Below are 14,115 nucleotides of genomic sequence, written 5' to 3'. Positions count from 1 at the left end.
TGTGGTACTGAGAAGCGTCTCCTTCTGTCCCTGTTGGACACTCTTGGCTGTAAAGTGTGAGTTCTGGTCTGAAGAAATGCCGCTCAGCCATCCAGCTTGGTACAATACCTTGTGTTCACGTTCGTTCAGCACATGAGCATTTCATCTACCATCTGGTACACAAAGCACAGCCCAGAGCCACTGTCCATTCCTGTTAAGACCAGTTTAGAGGGCCTCAGGGCTACCAACATCAGTCTGACTTGCCAGGGAAGCTCAGAGCTCTCCCCAGGGAATCTTCCTCAGCCATTTGCAGTCTCTGTACTTTTTGGTGGCAGACACAGCAGTTTTCTTGGCATTTGTGCCTCAGAGGGTACAAGCAGACTACCTACACGCAGCCCATCTCTGCATTGCTGCATTGGCCCCAGGTCTATTCATGGGTGGACCCAGTGGCCATCTCAGCCAAACACATGGGCTATTTGCTTGTTGATTCCCATCTCCTCCCAAACCTGGAAAGGAGCTTTTTTTTCTTTCTTTCTTTCTTTTTCCTTTTTTTTAAGAGAAGTAAGCTTTATTTCCTTGTTTCTCAAATAGAGTTGGCTGAGCTGGCTGCTTTTTGGTAATTAATCAAAGAGACCAAATCCCATACCCTCGTCCGACTCCTCTGACTCTTCCTTTGCTTCACCCTTGGCTGGCGCTGCAGCAGCAGCAGGAGCAGCCGTGGTGGCAGCGGCCACAGGGGCAGCACCCACAAAAGCAGATGGATCAGCCAAGAAGGCCTTGACCTTTTCAGCAAGTGGGAAGGTATAATCAGTCTCCACAGACAAAGCCAGAACTCGCTTGTACCCATTGATAATATAATGGGGTACTGATGCAACAGTTGGGTCACCAATGTGAAGGCGTACGCTGGCAACACTGCGGACACCCTCCAGGCAGCGGGAATGCAGTTTTCTCTAAGATCTCCTGCACTTCCGGGTTGTAGATGCTGCCATTGTCAAACACCTCCTGGATGGTCAGCCCAAAGGAGAAGGGGAGATGTTGAGCTTGTTCAGCAGTGTGGCTGCGCTGGCTCCCACCTTGTCTCCGGTCTTAATCAGCTGGACGTCACTCAGGATTTCAATGGTGCCCCTGGAGATTTTAGTGGTGATGCCCAGAGCCTGGAAGAAGGAGGTCTTCTCTGGCCCCAGACCAGTGTTCTGGGCTGGCACAGTGACTTCACACGGGCAATGGCACCAGCACGGGCAGCAGCTGGCACCTTACTGGCCAGCAGCATGTCCCGGATCTCAGTGAGGTCCTCCTTGGTGAACACAAAGCCCACATTCCCCCGGATCTGAGGCAGCAGTTTCTCCAGAGCTGGGCTGTTTTCCAGGTGTCCTCGGATGGCCTCGCACCTCATGGTGTTCTTGCCCATTGGCACCCCAGCCTCCCGCGGAGGGACATGCGGATCTGCTGCATCTGCCTGGAGCCCACACTGTCTGCTTCACAATGAAGCATTTTGGATAATCATCCAGAAGTTGGATGATCTTAAGGAAGTGGTTGGACTTCCAGGTCGCCCTGTCTTCACTGGGCATCATGGCAGTATGTCAGGGATTGCCACGCAGGGTTTAAAGACGATGTCACTCCCACGAGGACGTCTGGCGAGAGGACCGGAAAGGAGCTCTTTTGATGGGCACTGGCATGTCCTGCTTCAGGCACCCTCAGAACTCCTTAGGGCTGTGCCCCAATGGGCATCCCTTTAGCAGGTTTCCATTGTTCTGTCTGATGATGTGCTAGGCTACTGGCCAATGCCAGGAGTCATAGCAACCCACACACAGGGCCTTCCTGCTGTCCAGTCCTGGTGTCACAGATGAGAAAACAGTGTGCAATTCATCCCAATGGAGCTGATCTGTTTTCACTTCTTCAACCAGAGTCTTTCCATCTGCTGGTGTTACTACAGCAGCTTTCCAAACAGGATGCTGTCACTTCACCTTGGAATGCCAACCACAGACCAAACAGCTCTTTGTGGTCTGTCCAGAGCAGCCCCCAGGACATTAGAATCCGGCATCTCCTCTGCTGCTGCAGAGTCAGTCCCAGGGGAGGAAGTGCCCTGGCTCTCCTGTAGTTCCTTCTTGCACTTCCCAGGCAGCACGGGCTCACATGAACCGTGTCCATTTTATTATGGCATACTTCTGGGCACCGCCTTCCCCATTCAACTGTTCATCCGACAGCACTTCGGACATCATAGGTATTTCAGGTTTCAAGCATTATGTCCCTCAGGCACAGTGGAATTTTCCATTAATAGTGTTGGTTGGCAGGGTAGTCAATGCCCCTCAAATGGAAATGATCTTGTCCAAAGTCACAGTACTTTCCCTGGGAGGCACTCAGAGGCTCTTGTTGTGAGGCACAGTGTCTGCCCCTCAAAGACCATTGCAGAGAGTGCTGTCCCTATGAGATTCTATAACACACTGCGTGGGCTCAGGCCATCGCACTGCTCCCCATTTAGCATGTCCAATTAATGTGGCTTGAAGGGCGGATTTACATGCCTTCTGTTTTACATTGTTGGGCAGGGCAAAGGTTCCCATCCACATACATTTCCATCCCCATAATACATTAGTAAGACAGACAGAGTCAGTTCACATAATGTCCGTTTCACATACCAATTCCCCTACAAACTTTTATGGCAATCCCTCTATTCTTATGTGCCTTAATGGCTTCTACTAGGACTTCTTCTATAGTTTCCGTTTTATAATGCTAGTTAGGGGAAGGTATTCCCTCGCCATAAACATCTAAATAAAGGAGATAGGACTTTTTTTTTTTTTTTTTTTACATTATGCTTTCTTAAACATTCCAACTTTCCTAATAGTACCATCCAGTACATTTTACTTTCTCTCACACTAATTCAACATGAGTCTTGGCCTTGCTGGTGAGTCTTTGTTCCCAGTTCATGGGATTCCCCTATCAGGGAGTCCTAGAATCTTCTTTTTTCCACTCTTGACAATTTTACCCACTCTTGTGAAAAGGCTTTGGGGTTGAGCCAAGGGACTCGAGTTGTCTTTCAAACTTTAACTTGATTGATTAGCTTTCTGCTGCTCCAAAGTGATTGCTGGTCAGGTTTCTCACTGCTTTTTTACTTTCCAAATCTTTAAATTTCTCAAAACTAGGGTAAGAAGACTTGTTTGGAGCCTAATGTTGGGGGACAAGAAGGAGGCTCTGTCCCACGCAACCTTAGGTAGTACTGTAATAGAAAATTTGCTTTAACCCCACCAATGTCTGTTTTATGTACCCATTTCCCAATAACCATCTAAAAGATTCCCACGATGCTGGTAGTTGTCCTGTACCCCTCCCCCTTCTGTTTCTGCTTTGTTTCTATCAATTTTTGCTCATTTACCTTACCTTCTTAATAAGGTAAATAAAAACCAGCCTTGTTGAGGTGAATCTCTTGGCTCTCCCCTCAGCTTGTTCCCATTCTCTAATCCAGTGGCTCTCAACCTTCTGGCCCTTAAATACAGTTCCTCTTGTGACCCAACCATAAAATTATTTTCATTGCTACTTCATAACTGTAATGTTGCTACTGTTATGAATCGTAATGTAAATATCTGATATGCAGGATGGTCTTAGGCGACCCCCTGTGAAAGGGTCTTTCGACCGCCAAAGGGGTCGCGACCCACAGGTTGAGAACCACTGCTCTAGTTAATTAAGCTAATGTTCTTATTTGCATGTGTAAACCCAGGAGGGGAAGCTGAGATAGCAAATCTGATAAGGCTTCTTGAACTGGTTGGTTCTGTAGCAATAAATAACCTGGGGTGCCCATGCACAAGGCCCCCCTTCATCACAGCATTTACTCTGACCTGACAGGCATAGTCAGCCAGTGAGTGCCCTGGTCATCATAACGCCAGTCCCACGTGGCTGGCATATGAAGCATATCCGCTGCTTCAATAGGGTTTCCATTTGGCATTTATAAGGGGGCGGGGATGTGGCAGACCTTACAGTGGCTTTCATTCAGTGCACCAGGCTTGCTGTCCCCTCAGGAAGAACCTCCTGTGTGTCTGGATCATGTCCAGCCTCCTGTGATTGTTCAGTAGTGAGCTAGTGATTGTTCAATAGTGAGCTATGGGTATTCCATCAACCCAAGCATGCTCTTCCACTCGGCACCATTCAAAGCCAAGGACACAGCTAGCCCTCAGGTTAGTTACTGGCAAAACCCTTTTCAGTAAAGGTTCCCCAGGAAGCTGGTGATACCAATCTACAAAATGAAACATCCTCTTACCCCCTCCCCGCTTCTATCTCCTGGTTTTAGTCATTTCTTGCTTTTGCCCTCCCCCTCAACATTAACTACCTTCTTGGTGACCATAGTTCTTAGAGGCACTTTCTGTTGTCCTGCATAATGTTGTCTCCGTTTAGGTGGCTTTGAAGTTAATGGGCAAAGGTTTGGATGAGCATCAAGGCCAGACCCAACACTTTCTTTTACTTTCGGTGCAGCTATGATAGGTGACAACAGCAAAGGGTTGAATATTTTGCCTATTCCTCTTTCTTATTAGTTTTCCTTTCCTTGTGTACCCAGTGCATCTCTAGTTTCCACTGATAATTTTATCCTTTAGCAATTGAGCCCAGCACAACATAGCTGCTACTCCATACCATGAGTGACCACACGGTCACCCAGGAATCAAAGGTTACCTCTTTCATTCTTTCTCTTCCCAAACCAAAGGTTTCTATGAGCCAGGGCCATTCTAGCAAATTTCACTTCACTAATACTAACTAAACAGGAATCCTGAACCCAACTCCAATTTTGGGGGGAGGGGTTTCCCTTCAGACCAACAAATAATTCTCAGACACCAGCAGAGTAGCCAAGAAGTCAATTCAATTCTGACACGATATACCCAGAGTTAGAATCAGATTCCACAGGTTAAGGATTCAGTCCTACAGGACTGCCACCCTCTGTAACTACACACTTCAGATGCCAGCTGTAAGCCAGAAAACCTGTATCTCAAGCATGTCAAACTCGAGGCCTGCGGGCCACATGCAGCCCACAATGAATATTTTTGTGGCCCAGCCAATGTAACGGTAAGAAATGTTTTAATAAAAATTTCATAAATTAATTTTTACAATATCCTGTTATACATAACTCTCTATATAAAAGTCTAATATGCTAAGTGTTCCTTCTACCATCCGGTTGGTTACTATGACACACACGGGCCACCAGGGGACAGATGCTCAACACAGGATTAACACAAATGGTCTAATTCCAGAGCACATTCTTTGAACTGGTATTTCATTATATTACAATGAAAATGGAAAAAGAGTTACTAATATGATAGACTATTTAATATTATACATGACTCAAATACATATAGAAGAGAAATTATTCAAAAATGTTAATATACAGACATTTTAGCCTAATATGAAATAATTCAGTCTACATAAGCCTGATATTCACATATAGGATATTAAATTTCTGGAATTTTCTAAAAAGTGATTTGATTGTATTATATGAATCAATACACTTTAAAAAGTTTTAGTTTTGGCCTCTGGTCCGTGGACTTCATATCTAAGAGGTAACCTAAGAAACTATTTAGTAATGCATAATGTAAAATGTTCCATTATTTGCCATGTAAAACACAGGGGTGGGCAACAGTAGGTTTACAGTTGTTTGTATGAAAAATAATACGATGGGCAGTGTTTTCATCTGGGTAATCCTCAAATCTCTAGCTATCAACAAGCTGTCTTCCAGAGAGTTGGCATTAAAAAAACCAGATGAATTAATAAATAAGAGAATGGCTAAATGAATGAAGAAGCAAATATGAAATAAATCAGAATGTATACATTCATGTATGCTTGAAATGTTTGTATGTTTTCTCATTTATTTTCTAGTATGAATTTCTCTATGGCTTGGAGTTGAACTTATTTTATACTTTTTTCCTATCCTTTAACATTAAAAACATGAATATCCTAAAATTATACTATTGCTCTGTTGAATTCTTAATTGCTTTCTACTCTTTTTCTGCCAGGTGGCTATTTTCCAATTCTTTTATTTTGAAGTATAATTAATTGAGATGTAACATTATATTAGTTCCAGGTGTACAACATGAGATTCAATATTTGTTTATACAGACTGGGCAAAAGTAGGTTTACAGTTGTTCGTATGGAAAGTAATACAATAGTTAATCAACAAAAATAATACAAGAATAAACTCTGTGCTTTGCATACTCACAACTGTAAATCTACTTTTGCCCACCCTGCATAATATGAAATCACTTTTTAACCTTGACTATCACAATTCCTTGTAGAGTTTCCCCCTAGAATCACAGATTCATTCAGAATTTTTAAAAAAGGCACATTGGTGATTTTTCAGTCAGTATTAAATAAGGTATAGTATCTATGAATTATTTTATCCATTAAAATAGTATTTTGAATAATATTTAATACTGTATAACAACATATAAACTATTTGCCATTTTTATACTTAAAATATATTAATTTTACAGTTAAAAAAACTAGTGTAAATATGTTGTCTCATATTGAGCAAATATGCCACTAAAATGTATCCTGGTTTATATGGAATATAGCTATCTACTCTAAGGCTCAGATAATTTCACTATTAAATTCTTTCTTAGCCAGAACTCAAATATCGAGGTTGCAAAACTGAGGTCCATTGCCAGGAACATTCTGGTGGTTTTTTTTCTGCAACCCGGGCATGTGCCCTTGACTGGATTAAAAAAACCAGATGAATTAATAAATAAGAGAATGGCTAAATGAATGAAGAAGCAAATATGAAATAAATCAGAATGCATACATTAATGTATGCTTGAAATGTTTGTATGTTTTCTCATTTATTTTCTAGTATGAATTTCTCTATGGCTTGGAGTTGAACTTATTTTATACTTTTTTCCTATCCTTTAACATTAAAAACATGAATATCCTAAAATTATACTATTGCTCTGTTGAATTCTTAATTGCTTTCTACTCTTTTTCTGAGTTTTGTATACTTGAGTTTTTGGTGTGAATTCTCTGTCAGGATTAGAATTGCAAATAGGTCATACTTGCTCTGTATTAAAAGAATAGGTACAGCCAGTGTCAGAAAAGTTAATTACACAAAATAGACAATTAAATACATCTTATTAATGTTGTAAAAGACCTGTGACAAATTGTGCTAATTGCATGCTCTTATATATCTGAAGAGGTTATGCTGCTTTAAAAGTATGTTGTTAATGGAAGACAAATGTATCTTCATGTGCTTGATTAGAGTATTATAAACTGCATTATTTATGACTCCATTGGAATACTTAATAATTTTAAGCTTTAAATTAAACTGCTCATTAAACAGGAGAGCTATTACCAAATTCTTAAAATAGGTCATAAAAGCTGGCTGCAGTATAAGATAAATTTGAAGGTCTAGCATTTACTCAGAATGTCTTTATACTCTTATTTTTAAGAGACTGAGCCCTAGAGATGTTAAACTTATTTTAATGTGCCCTTAGTAAAGGGGAGAATTCTTTCATTAACAGTATTCACCCCAAAGAAATGATTCATTTTTAAAAGCCGTCAGTTGCTTAAGCATAGATAATGCAGTTGAATATTCTCATCAGCTACTGAGCTTCATTTCTAAACCAAAAAAGATGGGAAGAAAAAAGAAGTAACAAAGCTATGGGTGTGCCTTGCTTGCAGGTGACCAAGGGGATTTTAGGCTGTGGGCACGATTAAAGGCAAAGACATAGTGATAAAGGAGCATGTTAGAAAAAAATGGGCAAAACACCCCACAGCAGCTTAGACAGAAAAAAAAAAAAAAAGTAGATGGAAACAATTTAAAATGAAGAATGACTCAGAGTGGCTCTCACAGGCAAATACTTAATTACACAAAGGCTCTTTCGTTTCTTTCATTGAGTACCTGTCAAGGGGAGGGAACACTAGCAATTCTAGAAGAAATTGTTTCTATTTCAGTTAACAAAACTGGATGCTCACTCAGAGGGGCTTCGCAAATAATGTAGATTATTTTTCTTCTGTTCTCCAGAACCGAAGGCATTCCAAAATGAGCCTGACTGGCACCACACTATACATGTTCATGGTTGGTGAGCTCAGTTCATCAAAACAGTGTGCTAATGAAATCTCCATGCCAAGCTTCTCTCTACCAGGAGTCTAGAAACTGCATGCAGGCTTATAGTTAAAGGAGGGCAAGGGAAAAGAATGAACCCACACCTCCTGCTTTCTGTGTACCCATTCCCAGCAGCTTCGTGCTTTCTTTAATGAGCCAGGTCATCAGATTACACCAGAGCCTTGTCCCTGTAAGAACAAGCTCAGTTTGTGATCAAAACACCTGAACATTATCTATATATATAAAAGGCTAATATGCTAAGCGTCCGGCCATCCGACCGCACTGACCACCAAGGGGCAGATGCTCAACACAGGAGCTGCCAAGCTGCAGTGACTTGGCAGCGGCAGTTCTTGGGTGATGCCCCTCGAAACCAGAGAGGAGGGAGACTGATTCCTCATGGGACCACACGATTCCACCTTCAGCCATGGCTCATGATGCTGCTGGGACACATGTTGGCCTTGAATCTGGTTTACTGTACACTTGGGTTTGTGGTCCACACACTGTGCAACAGCAACTTTGCAGAGTGCCCTCTCACACTCCGGGACCCCTCGGGGGATATCAGAGAGCATGTTTTGGCCCGATCCCCACAGGCCAGGCCAAGGGCATGTCTGGCCCATCCCGCCCCACCAGCCACCTCCTAATTTCATTTCCATGTGCACAAATCTGTGCACTGAGTCACTAGTTTCAATTCATTTACTTTTACGTTTCCATGTCTTGTTTCCTACCTGCTCTCACATGTCAGATGAAAAAGATTTATAAAGTGTCTACAGTAAGGTGATTTTTAATCTGATACATGTAAAAAGGCCTATGATAATAAGCAATCAAATGATAGTAATTGTTGAACCTACACTGAATTATCAGAAAATTCTAGAAAATTTAATCCTTAGATATTAGTAGAGAGTGGTGAGATTTATTATAGAATAAGTGACAGATGACCCCTGAGGTTAGAATGGTAAGTCTTAAAGGGAGACTATATCACGTTCATGGGCATAACCAGGCTTATATTTCAGCTGCACAGTCTTGGATCACCAAGAGATCTATTATAAGAGCATAGATTAAATTAGTTGTCCAAATAGATGGAGTATGTTATAAATGACCTAATCATAATCATGATTTCTTGAGAAATTTTTGGTATATCTTCTATACTAAGCACTTGGTAAAAGTCAGTTTTAAATACACCTATCTGTCCCACACACTCATATTTTATAAACTTCCTTCCTGATGAAGATTTGCCATTATTGGGGGTTTATTTTCAGCCTATGTTTTAGGTGTTAGCACTTGTTTATCTGCGTTAGACCCTGGATACCATGCAGGCCAGTACAAATTGAGCAAAAATTTTAACGTGGAACATAGATAACGTGAGAAGGCACAGATACTGGAAACTGCACACACGAGGGGAATTAGCACAAACTCACAGGTTCTTCCCAGAAGACCTCACTGTGAGCTCATGATAGAAAGTGAGGACAAAGACCTGGGAAAAACTCCTTTCTGGGGCATGCCTGGGAAAGAGATATAGCATCCTCTGGTGTCTATCTCCCCTAAAACACAAAAGCCAGGGGAAGTAGGGCATCAAATCATATCACCACTAGGACATAGGTGAAGACCCATTCCAGCTTGGGGAAAAACAAAACAAAACAGAAAATAATCCTCTCTACCTTTAGGGAAGGGGCAGGAATACTTCTGGGGCCCAGATAACTAGATGTCCTAGATGTCTCCTACACCAGATGGAAATGGGCAAGAGCACTGGAAAGGAACCACAAACAAAACTCAGGGACATAGCCCTAGTTGAGAGAGGCTGGACCAGAACAAGTGAGGACTCCACCCCCCTCACCAGTAGGTGAGTTATCTGAGTTATAAGTGATAGCTGTCCACTGCTGGAGGAAGATCAAGAGTATGGAGGAAGACTTCTGAGGTGCAGCTGAAGGGGGCGATTGTAAGATGCAAATTGAACAGAAATTGAGAGAAAATTTCTGCCAAACCCAACCCAAACACAAGAAACAAGTAGATGATTGGGAAGCCTTTGTGCCTACTGATAAACATAGGGTGGTAGGCGGAATCCTAAAACACTCCTCAGCATCCTGAATTTACAGAGATTTTCATGTTGACTTTGAAGGAGCAAACTACCATAGTTTGCAGGGAATGGCAGGCACTTCTGATAGCTGATAATGACATCCACTTAACAGCCAACGAGAAAGGGAGGACCTTGGTCCTACAGTCATAAGAAATTTTATTCTGTCAATAACCTGAATGAGCATGGAAGGGGACTCTGAGCTTCAGATGAAACTGCAGCCCTGGCCAAAAACTTGACTTCAACCTGATGACCTCGGCTGACATGACACTGTATTTGACTTCTGACCACAGGAACTACCTATATATATTAAAGGCTAATACACAAAGTGTCCCCTTGGGAGTTTGACCGGGAGACTGGGAGTTCAATCACTCGCTATGATGTGCACTGACCACCAGAGGGCGGCGCGAAATGAAGGAAGACCCTGTCTGGCAGCTGGGGAAGGAAGGTCCCGATTGGCCCTGATTGCTGGCCAGGCCTGGGGATCCTACCCATGCATGAATTTTGTGCACCAGGTCACTAGTGAGATAATGGGTGTGTTGTTTTCACCTCCATTTCTATAACCTTCATGAATAGACTCTAATCAGTTCCTTAAAGGAATGAAAACCCTTGGCTCCAACTCATAATTTTTCTAAGGTAAAATTCACATATCACAAAAGCCACCATTTTGAAGTGTACAATTTAGTGGAATTTTACTTACAATATTATGCAACTATCACCTGTATTTAGTTACACAAGTGGGTATTGTTTAAAGTCACTAGGTTTGTGGTCACCTGTTACATAGCAATAGAAAACTAACACTCCAAGAAATGAAGGGCACCAGAGGTGGCATGAATTAAAACATAGAACTTAAAAATTTAATATGACAACAATATTATAAAGGATGGGAGGGAGGAATTGGGGATACACTGAGTAAGGTCCTTAGAGTACACATGAGTGTTAGTTTTCTATGCTGTGTAAACAGGTTACCAGCTAACTTGTTGCCTTTAATTCACTTAAAAATATATACTGTACACTCTAAGGCCAAAAGTCTTTTACATAAAATGTATGAATAACAAGTCAATAGTGGATAAAATAAAATAATGAAAAGTCATTAATACAAAAGAAGACAGAAATGAGGGGTATAAATAAAAGATGAAACAAAGAAAATAGGTAGAAAGATGGAGATTTTAATACAATCACATCAATAACTACATTAAATATAAATGCCATGAACACATCAAACGAAAGACAGAGACCCAACTAGATACTATGTGAAATCTTAAACCATCCATGATTTTTTTGTATTCTGTTAATTTAAAATCCATCCATAGGTCAGGCATTTTGGATGGATTGCTTGCTCATGTATGATTTTGTAATATATTTGTAATATCATGAATTGGTCTTTGAAAACTTGATTCCTTATGCTATGTAGATATTTCCAATGCTGATATATTTTTAAAACAATAATAGCAACCACATTTGTTATTCGCATCAGTCTCATCAGAAAGTCTTGAAATCTTGAAAATTGTCAAGCTCACAGTAGTGGATACAAGCTTTCCAAAATTCTAATTCTCAATTGGAAGCTCAGACTTTACCACTGGTAATAGATACTGTCCATTTTTTCCCCCCTTGAAGTGATAGGCCACTAAACTTATCTTCAATAAAATATCTACCAAATACTAACTTCTGCATAACCATTAGCTTGGGAGTCATTCCTTTAAATAAACATGGTGCTCCAAGAAAGAGTGGCTAGGTCACCTAATCATTCAATCACACAAGCACTTTTCTTTGAGTCAACCAACATAGCTCTCTGCCTGGTGCTTTATGTGTACTTTTGCGTTTTGTGACACAGATATTAAGAAGATCTATCCCTGAGGGTGGAGATTTAATAACATGTGTAATTTGTGCTTCTTCACCAGGGCATTCTTACTTGAAACTGTTCTTTTGTTTTATCTGCAAGTGAGCCATACATTGACTGCGAGCAGCTTGGTACCAGCACCTTGATTCATGCTAAGGTAGTAGCAGTTTTACTATGGATTTTTTCATGATCAAGTGAAAAGCAAATGTCAACACAGTGAGAAAGCAAATAGCAGTACTATTCTAAAAGATAATTTTGATATTCTGGATCCCCTAAAAATAACGTAGGCACTTCTAGGAATTCAATGGACCACACACTGAGGATGGCTGTCTTGAGACAAAGAGAGTGGTAAGAATAAAGTTTAGGGATATGGTTACTATAACTGCTACAGTAAAAAGATGGTGGTGAATTTTGTGAGCTAAGGTTGTATTTAATATATTTTCTTAGTCACTCTTATTTAAAACCATTTGTAATTAGTCACCACCAAGCTAACATCTGGATCTGTAAAAGGAGTAGACACATCAAAAATAAAAGGGATATCATACTTACTAATCTTAAAAGTGAAACAAAAGTGTTTATGCCTCCATCCCAGTGATGGCAAACCTTTTGAGCTCAGCGTGTCAGCATTTTGAAAAACCCCAACTTAACTCTGCTGCCGTGTCACATATAGAAATTTTTTGATATTTGCAACCATAATAAAACAAAGACTTATATTTTTGATATTTATTTTATATATTTAAATGCCATTTAACAAAGAAAAATCAACCAAAAAAATGTGTTCGCGTGTCACCTCTGACACGCGTGTCATAGGTTCGTCATCACTGCTCTATCCCATCCTCCCTTTTAATCTCATCCTAACTTGGAATAAAGACTCAGCTATTGCAGATGGCATTTTTGACACAAAGAGAAGTTTTGCATTATACTGCCCTTGAATTATAACCACTCAAGGAGTTCAGTGAAGATGTCACTTACAAATAAATATGAGAAAGCTATCATCCATATTTATTAAGTCTAAACAGAAAATGTAACAAAAAAAATAACTGTTGGACAACTCAATAAAATTACTGGCAATAAAGAACATGCAAAAACATCTTAGAAGAAAGCTACATGAATTTACAGAATGCCATAAAAGGAGACTGGATAACCGGTAGAGGCACACCATTCTACAGGTAGCAAGAATAAACAATTACAAGCAATGTAAATCTTGCTCTGAATCAGATTTAACCGAATCACAATAAAACCAGAATGTGCTCTTCCTTATGAATTTGACAATATGATTTTAAGTTCCTCCAACAGAATAAATATGTGAGACTAGCCAGAATAATTCTAAGAAAGTAGGGAATTGTCGATTTTTAATGAGTGTAGCCTTGGTATGCATATCTTCACTCCACCAGACACTTCACAGCACGGTGCCAGCGCATTGCTGTCCTCACCTGCTAGACCCCTGTTCTGTTCTCAGGGAGAAGACGAGGGTTAGTGTCTCTCATACTCCACCAGGCAATCCCCAGGTGGTGTTGCTATCCCATTCCTTCAAACTGAATTTTTGTGGCTGGTGGTGGGGGCAGGGGCATGGAATAGGCCCATTCTGGTCTGGCCATGGTCTCGGCTCTATTCTTCTGATGTGACACATCGCAGTATATCTCAATGCAAAGTCCTCTTGGGTTTTGATGCCATGACAAGAAATGGCATCTCAACAGCTCAGTTTTAGAGCCTCAGAGTTGATCTATTTTTAATATCCTCTTTTAGAACAGCCACTTCTGTTCTGGTTTTGAACAAATTCCTTTTTGTTTTAAGTGGTCCATCTTTAGCTATGTCTTATCCATACACATCTTGCCATGCTCCTGGCACTGTTATTGAATTAGAGAGTCTTTATTATATTTCTTGGCCATTAATAAACCTTCATTACAATCTCTTGTACCTATACACATATTTTCAGTTAGAATGATAAAAAAATAAGTTCTGTATTCTCCTCTTAATTATCTTAGTTTACAACTCTAAAAATTCTAAATAATTATTTTAATAGTTTCATAAGGTCTTGAGTTAAATAAATTATAATTTATTCTCAGTTGTTGGTAAACCCATGGGCCAAGTCCTGAATTTGTGCATGGAATTTTATTGACAGTCACTTGTTTCTGTAGGATCTGTGGCTGCTTTTGTGTTACAAAG

The 14,115-nt window shown here is 40.6% G+C and overlaps 1 pseudogene; it reads right to left on the bottom strand.

The window, feature by feature from the left end:
• Nucleotides 1–525: 525 nt before the first annotated feature.
• On the bottom strand, nucleotides 526–1,603 carry LOC102774112 (annotated as a pseudogene).
• Between the last annotated feature and the right edge of the window lie 12,512 nt (nucleotides 1,604–14,115).

The sequence above is a fragment of the Myotis davidii genome, unplaced genomic scaffold, assembly GCF_000327345.1.
Source record: "Myotis davidii unplaced genomic scaffold, ASM32734v1 scaffold436, whole genome shotgun sequence".
NCBI classification, from domain to species: Eukaryota; Metazoa; Chordata; class Mammalia; order Chiroptera; family Vespertilionidae; genus Myotis; species Myotis davidii.
Note: the sequence above shows the minus strand (reverse complement) of the source record. Positions and strands in the feature narration are given on the sequence as shown.